Source organism: Cuculus canorus, chromosome 1 (genome assembly GCF_017976375.1).
Source record: "Cuculus canorus isolate bCucCan1 chromosome 1, bCucCan1.pri, whole genome shotgun sequence".
NCBI lineage: Eukaryota > Metazoa > Chordata > Aves > Cuculiformes > Cuculidae > Cuculus > Cuculus canorus.
The window spans coordinates 18,656,099-18,672,050 of NC_071401.1; the positions used below are offsets into that span (position 1 = coordinate 18,656,099).

The 15,952-nt window shown below is 42.3% G+C and overlaps 1 protein-coding gene across 4 annotated transcripts in view; it reads right to left on the reverse strand.

The window, feature by feature from the left end:
* Nucleotides 1–8,001, reverse strand: part of TENM4 (teneurin transmembrane protein 4) — a 606,655-nt gene extending 598,654 nt beyond the window's left edge. For 3 of the 4 annotated variants that reach the window (XM_054066504.1, XM_054066489.1, XM_054066498.1), the window contains exon 1: nucleotides 7,850–8,001. The gene's annotated coding sequence lies outside the window, so the exon portion shown is untranslated. Of the gene's footprint in view, nucleotides 1–7,537; nucleotides 7,556–7,849 lie in introns of those variants that run through there. The other variant, XM_054066508.1, reaches the window with a different exon arrangement.
* Between the last annotated feature and the right edge of the window lie 7,951 nt (nucleotides 8,002–15,952).

Genomic DNA, 15,952 nt, shown 5'->3' on the forward strand with positions numbered 1-15,952 from the left:
GGGGTATAATTTGCAATAGCAGTTGCTATTACAAGAGAATGTTGTTATATTAAATCAGAATTCTTCTGTCAGAAGGACTATGAACCTGAAGATGGGATACATAAGACTTTGTGTGATTTCTCTGTCAGTGCAACATCTCCTGAGACTTCTCTGTTATTAATCTCATTCCACTAATCCTGCAATGTTGTATCACTTTCATGCAGCTTTCTGGGATTCTTATTAATTGCATTCACTTTTGTTTCCAGGAAGCTTGAGATTTCATCATCTGCTAACATATGCTGAAATGCATGTGTCAGTTTTATAATAGATTTCCAATATATAAAAATATCCATAAAACATGAAAACAAAATTAGTTTGTAACAAAATCTCAAGTTATCTGTTTATTAGGGAAAGTTGGTAGTGCTGTCAATTACAGGAAGAGTGAGGCAGCTTTAATAATAAAACAGCATTCACAGTTTCTCATAACTATACTAAGCAAATTGTTTGGGCTGAAAATTTCCATGCCAGCTGTCTGCCTCAGGCTGAAGTTTCTTGGAAAATTTCAGTCAAAACAGTTCAACAGATTCTGAGAACAAGGCCAGGGAAAAATATGTTGTTTTACCCATGTTAAAAAAAATGCCTTTAGCCTTCTCCCTAAAACCTCCTCTAGGATTTCTAGGACTTCAGAGGAAGGACTTGAATTTGCCTGGGAGAGAATTGCTTTTCTTTTAATGAATTTTGTGTGAATCTGTGTGAATTTGGCCAACCTTAGATATCTTTGATAAAAACACTGTTGCTACGTGCTCTTGGGTACATTTGTGCACATTTGCCAGCTTCCATCACTAACATTTCCACCTGTGCAGTACCAAACAAGATGCTTTGTGCTGTGGGATGTGCCAGGTCTGCTTCCTTGTATCAGAAATGAAATTGGAGACACTCTGTGGTGCTCAGAATGACTGCTCGTTGGGAGGAGCCAAATGATGAGAGACATGCAGAATAGGGATTAGAGGGTTGAAAATAAGATCGAAGAATAGAGCTTGAAGAAGGAGGAGATCAGGAGAGGACCAGACTGAGCGGGATAGACACGAAGGGATCCCCTTAAGGAAGCACAGTAGTCTGTGAAACCAAGCTATGATTAACCAAGTTAATTTAAGCCACTGACATACACAAATTTCAAAATGTCATAATGTGACAAACCAGTTAGTTTTTGCAAAAAAAAACCCCAACAGAACTGGACTAACAGACTAATAATAAGATTTAAAAGTATCTATACTGGAGATCCAAAATTTAAGAAAAAACACAATGAAAGTTGCCTTAATCAAGAGCCTTGTCTGCCTTTGTTAGGATGCAGTCATTATGCAAAAGGCCATGTTTTATCCAAGCCAGTCTGGAGATGAAGCAGTGAGAATGGGGAATAGAAGATGAAGTTTATGATCCCTGTCCCATCTGTTGCAGAGCTGGAAGGTTTGTAGTGACTAAGAAGGGGATGTAGGAACAAGGATGAATGTGCTTCAGATTAAGGCAGTTGAATGATGCACAAGACTGCGGGCAATGTTGGGCAAGTCACTTCAACCCAACGTTTCATAACTGTGTTGAAGCTAAGTGTGTTGCAATCTCTGGATGATCATCGTGATAACTCAGAGTCTGATCTGCCAGACACCAAAAGCCAATGACAGCAATTAAAGGCCTTGTGAACTTTGCTTTTATTTTTCACCATAAGTAACCACCAATCATGGCTCTATCTGCAGGAACACTCCAAGAGATCAGCTCTTGAAATTATTCTGTTTTCTAGCACAAAAATCTGTGCCAACACCAAAAGCACCTTCAACTCAGCCACGCAAATAGCAGCTTTCTAGAAATAGCAGCATTTGCTTGTTCCCAGCTGTGGGATCTGTGCTTCACCAAGCCCAACCAGACTATACTGTGTGTATCAACAAGCAGGAAGCAAATCCCAGCATCTCTGATGCTCCACCAATTTTCCCAACAACTTCTGGCAGCTCTTTCTGAAGGCTTTTTGATAACCAAACTCTCCTTTTCCTATTCCTCATTACATTGCATAGGTGATAATGAAATGGTTTTCAGCATCCAAAGACACAGAGGCAGTTCAAAAGGAATTGTCAAAATACTGAAATATTTCCATTATCAAATGTGGGATTTCAGTTCATTTGTAATAGAGAGTGGTAATGTCCAAGGAACACAGTTGAAGAGATGGTTTACAACTCGGAGGCCTCTAGGACTCTGTTTTCATGTGAACAAGTTCTGGCTTCTCTTGCCCTCCATACAGCATGACACAGAAGACCAAGACTGATTTTATGCGTGGACCCAATATTGCTCGGAAGACATAGCCCTAAACTGAAAGTTTTAAGCAATCTTAAGATTTTCAATGCTCTTAGTGGAGTTTTGGGAGGAGAAGACAAAAACTGTGAGCCCTTATTGCATACACAATACAGGGTTAAATTAAAACAATAAAAATAAGATTTAATCCTGCTGTTTTCTAACTTTGGAATGTTTAACTGAGCAATCTTCAGAATATTTTGAAGACTTGGTATGTGCAAACACATCAACAGGCAAGCGATACAGCTTCTACTCAGTGTTCAAAGGGAAAATGGCACTGAATAATCACCTAAAACCAAAATCAATGGATGGGCAGTGAGACATCTCCTGCTTTCATGTTTGCTGTTGCTGCCTGAATCACATATCTGTCACCAGTGCCTTAGCGGTAGTTACAGCAGTGAAGCAGGATGCTGGACTGCAGTGGTTTTTCAAGACTACAGCAAATACAGTAAAGCCTGAGGAGATAGCAGTGAAATAGAACTGAATAATCCCCATTTAAATGAACTCATAAATGTGATTCAGCAACCTCCTCCAAATAAATCAACCACTAGTAACTCCTCTCCCCTTCAAAAAAAACCAGGGAAGTATCATAGCCTACAAAGCAAGTTTAACTTGGAAGAGGAAACCTGAAGGCCAGCCCTACTCCATTTCACAGTGCATTTTCCCCCTTCTGGCTACCAACACACTGGATAAGCACAGATTTCCACGTCTGCTGCTTTCATGGACATCTTTATGTTCAAAAAACGACCACTTCTGCTGATGCCAAACAGGACAACATGTGGCGGTGGAGTCCGCAACTCCCTACAGCACAAACAGCTTCATTCACAACAATTTGCTACAACGGAGTTATGCCAATATATATATATATTTATATATAAGTATATACCATATAGTTTTGGAGAGTAACTTCCCAAGAAATCTGAACTTTCTGTAAGAAGTGTTTGAAGTGTTTGCCACTCCACACCACCATGGAAATATGCCCTCCTATTTAGATTTCAACTCTGCCTTTAAAGATGGTCCAGAAAGAATGATGCAGGACAGCTGGTAATATATACACACACACACACACACACACACACACACACACACATACATTTCTAGAAAAAATATTTTATTGTCAGTGCAGTGATGGCGAAATGGCACAAAGGAAAGGAAATTATATATTTATTCCTGAGTGAAAACTTAAGTCCTATAACCACACTACAGCACCACACCTCAAGCTATACTGCTACAGTTCAGATATAAAATTTCTCATTGATTCTTTCTCCTTTTAATCTACAGCAAAGAGGAAATATGTGTATTCATAATTTTAAAAATATTTCACTACAAGACTTTTCCTCTTAAACGTATTGGTCGGGGATCTACAAATATCCTGTTCAGCAGCAAGTGGTGCATGTTATGCTGTCAAAGTGTTCAGCAATGCCAATTTGTCAGTTAAAAGCAGAAACATAATATTTGAGCTTTTAGTTACAATAAGCTATGCTGATAGACTTTGTAACAGGGCAGGTAGCAGCCAGTCTTTAAATCTGAATTGACATTGATTTACAGAGTTTCATCTCTTTGAATTAAATCTGAGACTGAGACAGTTTCAAGACGCTTCACTTTCTGATATTACAATTACACATTTCTTAAATATAGAAGAATTAGCTTTAAAAAGAAAAAGTAAGGTCTCAAGTGCCTACAGAGAGAAAATAAAAAAAAGTGATGTTGAAGATGTCAAATGAGTAATCTTTTTTATTCATCTTTCTTAATTCTTCTTATTCCCCCCATAAATTTTTAAAAACATTTTGATTTGAAACCTTAATAAGAAATCACATATGTCAGGCAACATTCCTTCTGTCAAATCTCTTTCATCGTGGTATTACTGCAATATTTGTAACTTTTGATCTGGAAACATCAAGTTATGTAAGATCATAGTTCTGCTGCTTGCAAGGATGTGATTCTGTCAGGAAATGAACAAGTGAAGCGGGAACTCGAACAGAACTGGAAATGACTTTCCCAGGGAAAAGGTAGTTTTGCTTTAGCATCTCAGCTATTTAAAAGTGCAAGAACTCAATGCTTTATTCTCCCGAGCAGAGAAATGGTAAACTACCAGGTTAAAAATAATCAGAGCGGGCTCTTAATTGGAATAGCATACATGTTGCAGATGGAATGAAATAACATTTTAGTGATTATGCACTCCAGGAAACCAATCAAATAAAATAAAAGCAAAAAAAAAAATTCTCAGTTTGTAAAACAAAAGAGAACAACATTTTTCCTTGCCAGGGTACTAGCTGCTCACCAAAACAAAAGGAAAGCATTTAATTTAAATGAGTTGAATAAAATAATTAAGCAACAAGGACTTCAAAGCCCAACAGTCTTCTCTGGGCAAATCTCACTCCTTTTCCAGACGCACTGAAACTAGATCAATGTCTCCCTTTTTCCATCCATTTAGTAAAAGTCATGGGGGGGGGGTGTATCTATTGTCCCTTCCAGCAGTTTTATTCTCCTCTCTCAATGATTTTACTGCACCCTTTAAAATTACAGACAGTAAATTCTTCTCAGAAAATCCTGTCTTAACCAGGAACCCTCAATAATAAAAAAGGAAACTATCAAGTTAACTCCTGCATCTCTTTTCACCTTTTCCCCCTTTCCATGCCAAAAAAACAACTCGAAAACCTCTTTGCACACCAAGGAGCCTCATTCTCCAACAAAACATGATTTTTTTTTTTCTTCAGATCACACAAATAAATGACAGATAAATTGAAAATCTCCCATTATGAAGATATACACACATGCACGCACGTATGTACGGGAAGGAAGGGTGAGCCAGGGAAGCAGGAGTCCTGTAAAATACAGCACACCTCAGGGCAGTGGCAGTAACTCCCAATTCTTGTGATTTTTTTAAAATTTTTTTTTGGGGGGGAAAGAGGGAAAACCAGACACAGGTTGTCTACAAAGGCATGTCTTCTCCCTGGCCCAGGTGGAGGTTCAGATCTCATTCCCAGGGTGGTCTAGAGGAGAGCAATGGTCGCACTTTCTGGGAGAAGCCCAATGCAGGTAAGATTTTCACATGCCTGGGAAACGATGTGCCACACACAATGACCTCCCTCCCCTCCCAGTCCCCAAACCTGCTGGAAACCAGTACAGATCCTAATTTTCCTTGTCAATAGGCTGGCTTGGGAGTCACATTCTTAACGGATGATGCCAGCGGGGAATCCTCCCACCCATAAAACAGCCCGAACCAGGAAGGACTGACCCAGCAGTGTGGTGTAGCTGAGAGTTGCACAGGGAGGGGAAGCTTGCCATGGCCACAATCCAGCAAATTCCTACAGCCCTGTAACACGGGGTAAAGCCAAGCAAACTGCTTTGAAGCCTTGCCTCACCGCAAAACAGCGCAACAGAGACCCATCTCCCTACCTTCATGCCCCTCACCGCAAACACCCCATGCTAAATATACACATATATATTTAAACACTCCTTGTTTTTTCCATGCAAGCCTATAAAAATACTACAGGCTGAGACACCCAGTGGGAGGCGCCTGGCTCTGAAGAGGCCAATGAAATAAATTAGATACAAATCACTGGCTTAGCCCCAGCCTCCCCGAGTGGAGCAGGGAGATGTTGGGGTTTCCGAGGGCTCATACCGTGCCCTTGCCGGTCCTATGGTGCGCCGGGCACAGGTGACCTCCTGGCATAGCGTAGGCGTCAGTGGTAAACCTTGAGTATAACAGGCACATATGGCACACATGTTGGGAGCAGAGCATTTTCCATTGGAGGGGAGGGACCACCCTACTCGCAAGTTATTTTATTTGGGTCAGCAAAGCAAGAAGAAATGGGGTTGGGATAGGCTGGGAGCTACCAAGTTCCCCTGTCCAACTCCTGCACCTCGGAGCAGCGAGCAACACACAAACAACTCGCCAGGCTACAGCAGAAGTTTACCTACAAAAAGTGTACAACTTCCAACTTAAGCGCTTTGCTCTCACTTTCTCATTTTATGTTCCTCCCTTCACCCAGGACTTTTCTCAGGAAAAAAAAAATGCTATAAATTAGCTGTAAAAAATTAAGAAAGAAGATGGGGTGGAGGTGGAGTGATTATTTTACTGTTTGAGTCAGGATTATGCTGTTTGATTTTTGTTTCTTTTTTTCTAGTCGTAAAGAACTTTCCTGGAAGAACCATGAGCAAATGCATTCCAAGATGCAGGAAGGTCTTGCCTATCTAGTCAATAAGGATTTAGCTAGCTCTGGTTTGGCTGTATGAAAAATGTATTTCAGACTGTGCATCTTGTAAGACAAGGAAGACTGTGACATAAGTACGGTCCTGTTTTGTTTTTTTTTTTCTAATCATGTGCTTACATGGCTGTAAGCACTGCGAATTTCTAAGCAGGGTCATGTAACAAGGAGTAAATACATACTGCCTCGTAAACACTTTAAGAGGGTTTTTTTTTAATTATTATTTTTTAAATATTTGGCATTCCTTAGCTACTACTCATTTTGAAATAAAATATCCCAGATATTTTAGATGAAGAAAACATATATATTTTAAATCAAAACACTTAACAAGAAATAAATGCCTTTTGGTAGCAGCATGTTTTTATATTCAACAGCCAAAATCTGTATTTCAAAATGCAAATCGCTGAGAATGTGAGCACAAGCCTGAACCATTGCGTTTCTACCAGGCACTCCAGCATCTTTTCTCAAACGCCACACTGTTTGGGGGAGCTTTTATTGCTGGCAGGGCATGGCTTGGAAAAGGGCTTTAGCATTTAATGCCTGAGAAACAGAATTGTCACTCAAGTTGTAGTGAAGCGCATTTTTTTCTTATTTTTGTTGGAGGCAAATCCACCCTTGGAAAATGGGAGACCCCTTGCACATACCCATCCCTGAGTCTATCACAGATCCAAATGTAAACATACACACACACTCTCCCACCACGCACCACCCTGCAGCAGGACATGGGGACGGGGCGGAGGGTTCAGAAAGAGCAGAAGGAGCTTTATGCAGCTAAGAAATAATGAGGGACTTCTTTTTCTCCCCCCCCCCCTTTTTTTTCTCCCTTCCCCCCACTTTTACTATTACATAAATAACACCGATTGATCTTAAAGCTGCATCCTTACTCCGGTGCCTCCAAATCTGCGCGGCTGCCTTTCCACCCTCCCCCCCCCCCAGGCACAGCTTAAGGAGCAGAGGGAAGGGTGGAGGGGCAAAGGGGTTGGTTTGGATTGGAGAAACCACCCCAAACATACCCTGGAGCAAGGTCTTGCCAGGCTGAGGGTAGTTGGTCCCCACCACCCCAGCCAGGAGTCTCCAGCAGCATCCTTGCCTTCTGCTGAATTGCTGCAAACTGTGTGGAGGGAGGAGCAGGGCTGGGATGCGAAGAGAGAAAAAGCAAGCTGGGCAGAAGGAGGGATGGTGGGGAGGAAAAATTAGGGATTCAGGGAGCTTCTCCCCAACCCGTGTGCCTGGCCGTTTGCTGGGAAGAGAGGAAAGGGGGAAGGGAGAGCTAGAAGGAGGCGATCGCACAATTGCACTTTTTCAGAGCAAAAAGCAAAGCTTACCATGTCTGCAGGCTTCCCCCCACCAAAATGCCACTTATGTGTCCAGCGATCCCAAAGCGGGCAACTACTACAGTCAGGCACCGGAGCTCATCTCAGCAGGCAGCTCGGCAATACACCACCCCCAAACAGAAAAATCAAAATAAAATTAAGGAAAAAAAAAAAAAAAAGGACCGGTCCAGCTTCTTTCCTGGCAGGAATCGTCCCTGGTAGGACTGCCCAAAATAAGCAGCTGCAATCCAAAGGCTTTATTTAAAGCTTCCCCCCCTCCTCCTCCTCCTCTCCTTGCCTCGCTCTCTCTCTCCCTCTCTCTGTTACACTCGGAGAGAAAGAGAGACACACACAGGTTACATGAATGGGAGGCAGGAGCCAGCGCTCGCGGGCTGGGAATGACAGGCACACATGCGGCTGCTGCGCATCGCCCGGGGGGGGCAGTGTGTGGGGGTGGGCACGGCGTGGGGGTGGACAGGGAGTGGGAAGGCGATGGGGAGGAGAGGGAGAAGGGCATCTGTGTGAGATGGCCGTGGCATAGACATGGGTGGACACAGGGAGGAGCTGGGCATGGCCACAGGCATGGCATAGCCATGGGACAGGGGAGGACATAGGCATGGATGTGGCATATTCATGGCGCATGGGTAGGCACAGACATAGAATCATAGAATCGCTAGGTTGGAAAAGACTTCTTGGATCATTGAGTCCAACCACTCTTATCTGCCCCGAAACCATGTCCCTGAGCACCTCGTCTACCCGCCTTTTAAATACCTCCAGGGATGGTGACTCAACCACCTCCCTGGACAGCCTCTGCCAGTGCCCCATGACCCTTTCTGCGAAAATTTTTTTCTTAATTTCCAGTCTGACCCTCCCCTGGTGCAGCTTGAGGCCATTCCCCCTTGTCCTGTCCCCTGTCACTTGGGAGAAGAGGCCAGCTCCCTCCTCTCCACAACCTCCTTTCAGGTAGTTGTAGAGAGCAATAAGGTCTCCTCTCAGCCTCCTCTTCTCAAGGCTAAACAACCCCAGTTCCCTCAGCCGCTCCTCACAAGACTTGTTCTCCAGCCTCTTCACCAGCTTTGTTGCTCTTCTCTGGACACGCTCCAGAGCCTCAACATCCTTCTTGTGGTGAGGGGCCCAGAACTGAACACAGTACTCGAGATGTGGTCTCACCAGTGCTGAGTACAGGGGCAGAATAACTTGCTGGCCACACCATTTCTGATACAAGCCAAGATGCCATTGTCCTTCTTGGCCACCTGGGCACACTGCTCGCTCATGTTCATTCAGCTGTCAATCAACACCCCCAGAGCCTTCTCCTCCTAGCAGCATTCTAGCCACTCTTCCCTCAGTCTGTAGCACTGCACAGCGTTGTTGTGCCCCAAGTGCAGGACCCGGCATTTGGCCTTGCTAAACCTCATGCCATTGGTCTCAGCCCATCGATCCAGCCTGCCCATGAACATGACATGGACATAAGGAGTTGCTGGGCGTGGACATGGACATGGCATGATGGACTCGTGGCATAGATATGGAACATAGACATAGGCATTGGCATGATGTAGGCATGGGGCGGAGGTGACCATAAACATGGGCATGTCAAGGCACAGGGAGGAGTTGGGTGTGAGCATGGGCATGGCATATGGTGGCATGGACAGGAGATGAACATTGGTATGAGATGGGAATGGACATGGATAAGTATATTGTATAGGCATGGTGTGGAGAGGCATAGGTATGAGGCATGCATGGACATAGACATAGGTATGGCATGGATATATGAAGGAGCGGGGAATGGGCATGGGTGGGCGTGGTGTAGGCATGGAGCAAGGGCAGACGTAGACATGAGCATGGCACAGTGTGGGCATGGGGAGGAATTTAACATGGTCGTGGGCATAGCATATGCGTGGGGAAGGGATGGGCATAACATAAGCATTGGGAGAGGATGGACATAGACATGGACACAGGAATAGTGTGGGGGGGAGATGGGCATGGATGTGTTGTGGAGTGAGGGTGGCATGGCAAGTACAGGAGACTGATACGGGCATGGGGAGTGGATGGGCATGGGCATGGCAAGGGCATTGGCACAGGTATAGGAATGGTGATGAGATGGACTGGATATGGACATAAGCATTAGAAGGTAATAGGAAGGGGAGAGGAAGTTGTTGGGCATGCGATAGGCATGGCTTGTGCTTGGGCATGGGGTAGGCGTGGGGATTGAGATGGGATGGGTATTGGCTTCAGCATGTGAATGGGAGGGGGATCAGAATAGGGATTAGGATGGGGATGAGGACAGGGTAGAGAGCTGCCTTGGTTGGTGCCTTCATGTCCTGGCCCTGGTGATCCTCTCTTTCATCTTGGGGTCAGGTAGACTCCAGCTTCAGCACATGTGGTGAGGAGGGGGAAACCTCTGTTTCTCCCCTGCCTCTAGTTAGGTTACTTGCTTTTGGGGTCAAGAAGCATAATCCACAGTGGTATCCGGTCATTTCATCATTACTGTTGTTGTTGTTGTCATTATTATCAAACTGTGTTGTTTAATAATTAAAATAAAATTATCAGGAATAAGGCTTGCAAGATTTCAGTTGCATAGTTTAAGGTTACGTATTCACTGGGAGGAAGATCAATGCCACCAGTTTCTGCCTGTTAAATATTTGTGGGGTGTTTTGTTTTGCTTTTAAACAGTAGTGATGGGAAATTAGGGCTATTTAATGCTGCTATTCAACTGTGGTCTGAAGGTAAAAAGGGTTGTGGTGTTGCTAAGTGTCACTCTGCTACTGCTTCACTGCTTGATCTTGGCCAAGTCCCTGATAACTGAGCCCTGCCAGGATTCATCATCTGGTTTTATTTGCACTCAGTCTACCATTTTCTCATTCATCAGATTATCACATTTTTCTGTCTCAAGTCCCTCCTCAACATTTACTGTTACAAAACTTTTCAGCCACAGTCTCTACATGGCTTATATTAGTGTCACAAATCTTGAAGCAATACTGGATTAGGCCCTAAAACTGCATTGTAAGAAGACTACTGAACATAATGGACTGCAGTACTCCAAGTAGTGCTTTTAGCTACATGGGAATTGTCCTCTTCAAGGCATACCTTTAAATCAGCCAGATGCAAGTCTGCTATGTTCCACTTTTTTCCCCCTTGCCCTAAAATCTCCAGCCTTTGTGGAAAGCAAGTTGTAATACTGTGTTTTATCTCAAACCCAAAAATCAGGATAGAATGGCACATAGCAAATCAGAACATTATCTTGAACAGCAAAGTTCTCGACATAAAGGTCTGCTTTGCAAAACAGCTCATGTTGTTCGCTGTTTTTTCAGTCATACATATTAAAAATGAAATACATTTGCATTGGCCTTATTGCCTCTGGAATATATTCCACATCAGGAAACTAGACTCTAGACAAAGGTAGTTTAGGTCTCTGGAAGGGCAAAGTTTAACTGAGAAATATATATATTGTTAGGAATAGACCTCATCCAAATTCAATGGTAATTGTATAAGCCTTTCAAAAATCATACAGTATGCAAGCTTCCAGAATTTCTGAACTAGAAACATTTCCATTTAAATGCCAAGAGGCAATTTTCCCTCTCTTGTTCAATACTAAATCAGTCACATGAGCAGTTTACATTTGATTTTAGAAAGGAAATGGAACATCTTCACTTCCAATTGCATATAACTTTTGCTTTTTCTTGTTCTTAGTGCTCTTACTTGTTTGCAGTACTTTCCTGCGGTTTTGAAATTCCTCCATTTGATCCACCTGTTTGCTCCAGCCATTTATTTATTTATTTATTACACTCCAGTAAGATTATTAAAACAAAACTAGTAAGCTCAAGTGTGGAGCAGAATATTGTTTGAATTCTGGTTGGCAAATCCAAGTTTAACTGATGAGCACTGTTTGTGTAATTGGCCTTTTCCTCTTAATTGAACTAGAGAATGATGCTCTGAGAATATGAAAAAGAAAGAACAATAGTAATTTAATGGGAAAAAACCAACTTGCTTAGGAAAATCCCCCTGTTTCAATTCGCAGTGAATTGCTGTGTTTGCAGACGTGTGCCACATGCCATTTTGGAGAACATTTTATGAAGATGTATATTTCAAAATGTCAGTGTTCGCCAGCCTGCCATATTGTGCCTGCGCCCTACACCACATTAACATTGCACAGCTGAAATGCACCTTGCAAACCCAGTCTATTAAGTCCAACTCTCTTCCAAATAGGTTTTTGCTGAGCTTGTAAAGAAGCTACATCTCTAAACAAGAAGGTGATTGAAAAGACTAATGCATGAGCCTATTAGACCTTGTGTGCTAGCAGATAAGAAGAGCAAGTCCTGGAGTTGCCGCTCAAATCAGCACTTAATAGTCCTGATGTCGGGTTGTGTTTCCATATTGACATTTGCTCCAACAAAACAATGAAAGCACCAATCCTAAAGTCCCCATTTATCAAGCAAAAAAAGTAGCAACGTCTACTATGGTCAAAGGTTTCTTGCTGAAGAAGTTTAGCAGCAGAAGTGTCTTTGGGTGGTTAGGTAAGCCCTCTGCCAAGAGGTGCTGCACTAGTTGACAGCCAACAATAAAGATTTTTTCTTTTTTCCTACTTCCAGGAGAGAAATCCATAGGGATAGAATCATATATTTTAATCAATGGAACTGAAATCATTTGCCTTTCCAAGGCTATAAAATAATGCACACCCCAAGGTTCAATGCTCTTTTCTACTCCACCAGAACATTATGGGGAATTCACTCTTTTCTTGATGAATGTACAATTCAAATATGGAAATATGCCATTCTTCATGCTTTCTCCATAGGGAGCAAAATGATTTCTGTAATTAAACCCTTTTTGCCAACATTTCCTGATGAGAATTGCTTTTTTTAAAATATTATTAGACAAGGGGAAAAGCCATGTACAAAAGAGTTTGCAAAACCAGGTCTGGAGGGTTTGACCTTTAAGCCTCTATTTGAATTAGTCATTTTGGTTTAAAGACGCATGATGATGAGGCATGTGAGTAAGAGCTGCAGCTTAAGTTCCCAACAGGCACTGCTGAAGGGATACAGCTGCAGAAAAATAGTAAGGTATGGGTAGCACTACTATTAGGGATATTAGCACTGAAAACACACAGCCCAGTCTCCGGCTCACTTTAGCAGCCCCAAGTGTGTAGACAGGGTCCCTGCTGGGCTTGAGCTGAAGTCTGTACTTCGGCATCATTGGTGCACTGGTTCCCATGGTAGCTAGAGCGAAGAAATCCAGCTTCTCTGGTATCTATCAGGCTGTCATGGGCAGTGTAGACAAAACTGGATTTAAATATGAAGTTGCACATGCGTGAGCTCTCATAGCACTTGAACCTGAAGTCCACAACATATTTCTTGTCACTGTAGAATGGAGGTTGTAATAAAGAAATCAGGATATGGGTCAGAGCTTTTAGCCACATGCACAGTGAGGGTGGAAAACTCATTCCTGTACAATGCATGGCAGGGTTGATGCTAGATGCAGAACTGAATCCTGAAGTTTCCACTATGTTATATCTCTCTGCCAAAGCTCTTGAGTAGGGTGGTGGATGAGAAATCACAGGGGCTCTTTATAAAGAGCAATATATCCCTCCTCTTCCTCTTCTCTCTAAGGATGTCTGCAGTGTGACTCAATCTGCATTGGCTCAGAGAAAGATCTCCGCTGCTGGTACCATGGCGTGGACTCCAGAGTGGGGACGAAGAAGTGTTATCACTTATAAGGATCTTTCCTTTTATTATCTGATTTCTACCAGGATGCTGAAGGCTGGAGAGGATCATTCAAACTTGATCGTGCCTTTTGTAGCATCTCAGTGGATCTCGGGGCTTAAGGAGGACAGAACTGAGCATCTACCCACAATATTGTGTCTTATACCCTTCCTTCCCTTGTTTGCAAAGTACCAGTGACTGTTGTCGTACCTGAGAAGTCAGCAAAGGCATACAGTGGAGTTGAGAGTCTGTTCCTACTGCTTACTCAGGAAAAGTTCCCATTGAGTGAATTGGACATTTGCCTGAGCGAGTGTTGCAGGATTCGGCCCATATGCTTCTCAGCTCTTATATTTGCATAGTGCAGAATATGCTTACAGTACAGTGCCAATAAAACAAAACTATATACAGTAAGCACAGAAAATCAAGAGCACAGTTAAGACCTTTTACAAACAGCAGCTGAGCTCTGCAGCTGACATCCTGGCTTATAACACTGTCAGAGACCGTGCTCTGTTGTGGGTAATATGCATGAAACCATTATTTATAGGCAATTAGATGGAACGTCCTGTAAGTGTATAGGTCTCTATTCACCCTTCGCTAAGCCTATTATTTTCTTTTTTCCTATGCATTATTTATATTTTGTCTGTAAATGTGTCATTTGGGTTTTTTTAAAAAAACTATGGAAAGCATTAGGAGGTTGCTTTCATGGAAGACACTTTCTCTTCAAGTAAGTGCTCTAGTATTGTGTAAAACTGCTGCATATACCATATGTGGCCAACTTCAATGAGGTACCGTTTCATTTATTCTAATGAAGTAGAACGACGACTCTTTTGTCTCCGGAAATTCCACTGATGTCTTTTGAAGGAGGAAGAAGATCTTCATCAAGAAGGTGCAGATCATTTCAAGAAGAATATAAATTACCCAAAGGATCAAATTACTCCTTTTCATAGACATATTGCCCCCTCTTAAAGTTTTAAAGCATCTTTCTAATCCATTGGATAGTAGAATATTTCTTAATCCACAGTACTTGATAAAACAGCCACGAACAACTGTAATATAATACATCTTCAATACAACTGGCCATATTAGAAGAACCTCCAAACAATAATTACCCTATTACTGCACTGTGACTTCACATCCAATTTTGTTCATTTCACTGTATAAAATGCATGGAAAAGATTACTTTTATATTTTTAATAATAATGAAATGTCCAGGATTTGATATAGAAGCCTGGCTACCAAGGTAATAGGTATATATAAGGATCTATTTAGTGTAGCTATGTGAATAGGAATTGCTATTAAATTGCAATGAAATACTGAAGCATGTCAAACAATAGCTGAAATCAAATAAAACTTGGAAGGCCAATCTGCACTCATATTCAAGTCATAATCTCATTGCAAAGGAGACTTTTTTCCTGATGAAATCTGCTGTTTTAGACAACTGTGTAATATCACCTTATTTTCCAATAAGGCCACTTATCTCAACTAAGTTTAAATGACTCATTCTAGATTTATGCTTGAACAATAGCAAAATTCGTATGAATAGTCCCATTCACATGAGCTTGATGCTCTTGGGCAACGAAAAGCCAGTTACTTCACTGCTAGACAACCCTGGTCTTACTAAAAGGGCAGGTCTGAACTGGAGTCACCTCCTTTCCGCCTTTAAAGAACAGCCCCCGAGACAGCAGAATACAACTCCCACTTTCCCAACACCTTCACTTCAGGCATCTCCATTTCATGCACTGAAACAATTGTTGGCCTTTGAGATAGCAAAGTAAGCACATTATTGTATGGAGAGAGAAAAGTCGTGCTTGTGGTAACGGCACAGCAGATCTGAGTACTGTTACTGACTCTTATACACATTTTCATCACTTGTTAATCTCTTCGGGCTCAACCAAGACCCTGCCTCAATGAATCCTCACTGGAGGAGTAAATAATATCAATATTTCTTCTGTTCCCTGCCTAGACCTCCTCCATCAGCAGACAATGCCAGCGCACACAAACAGGGAGCAGTAACGCTCTGCTCCCACTTTCTGTGCTGTCCTCCAGATAAATTGTTAGTTTACTGGAAAAATCTACTTTGTATTATTGTTTGCACTTCAGAGTCAATATGGACATGGAAGAATAAGCTGAAATATACTTCTTGTGCATCATTAATAATAGTGTGGCCTCTCTGTAGCTATGTGAAAATTCCTGAACACTTTATTTAACAGTAAGCGATTTATCATGTCTGCTGTATCACAACCAAGTAGCTCAGTATCCCAATTTACAAGAAAAACTATTCTCTCTGCGTGTTTGTACTGCTTATATCAAGACAGAACAACAGTTTGAGTGCTAGCTTTCAACTCGGAAAATCCAGGTTCGGTTCTCTGATGTAGCAAAAAATTATCGAGGCTTCAGTTTCCTGTATATAATATACAGAGAA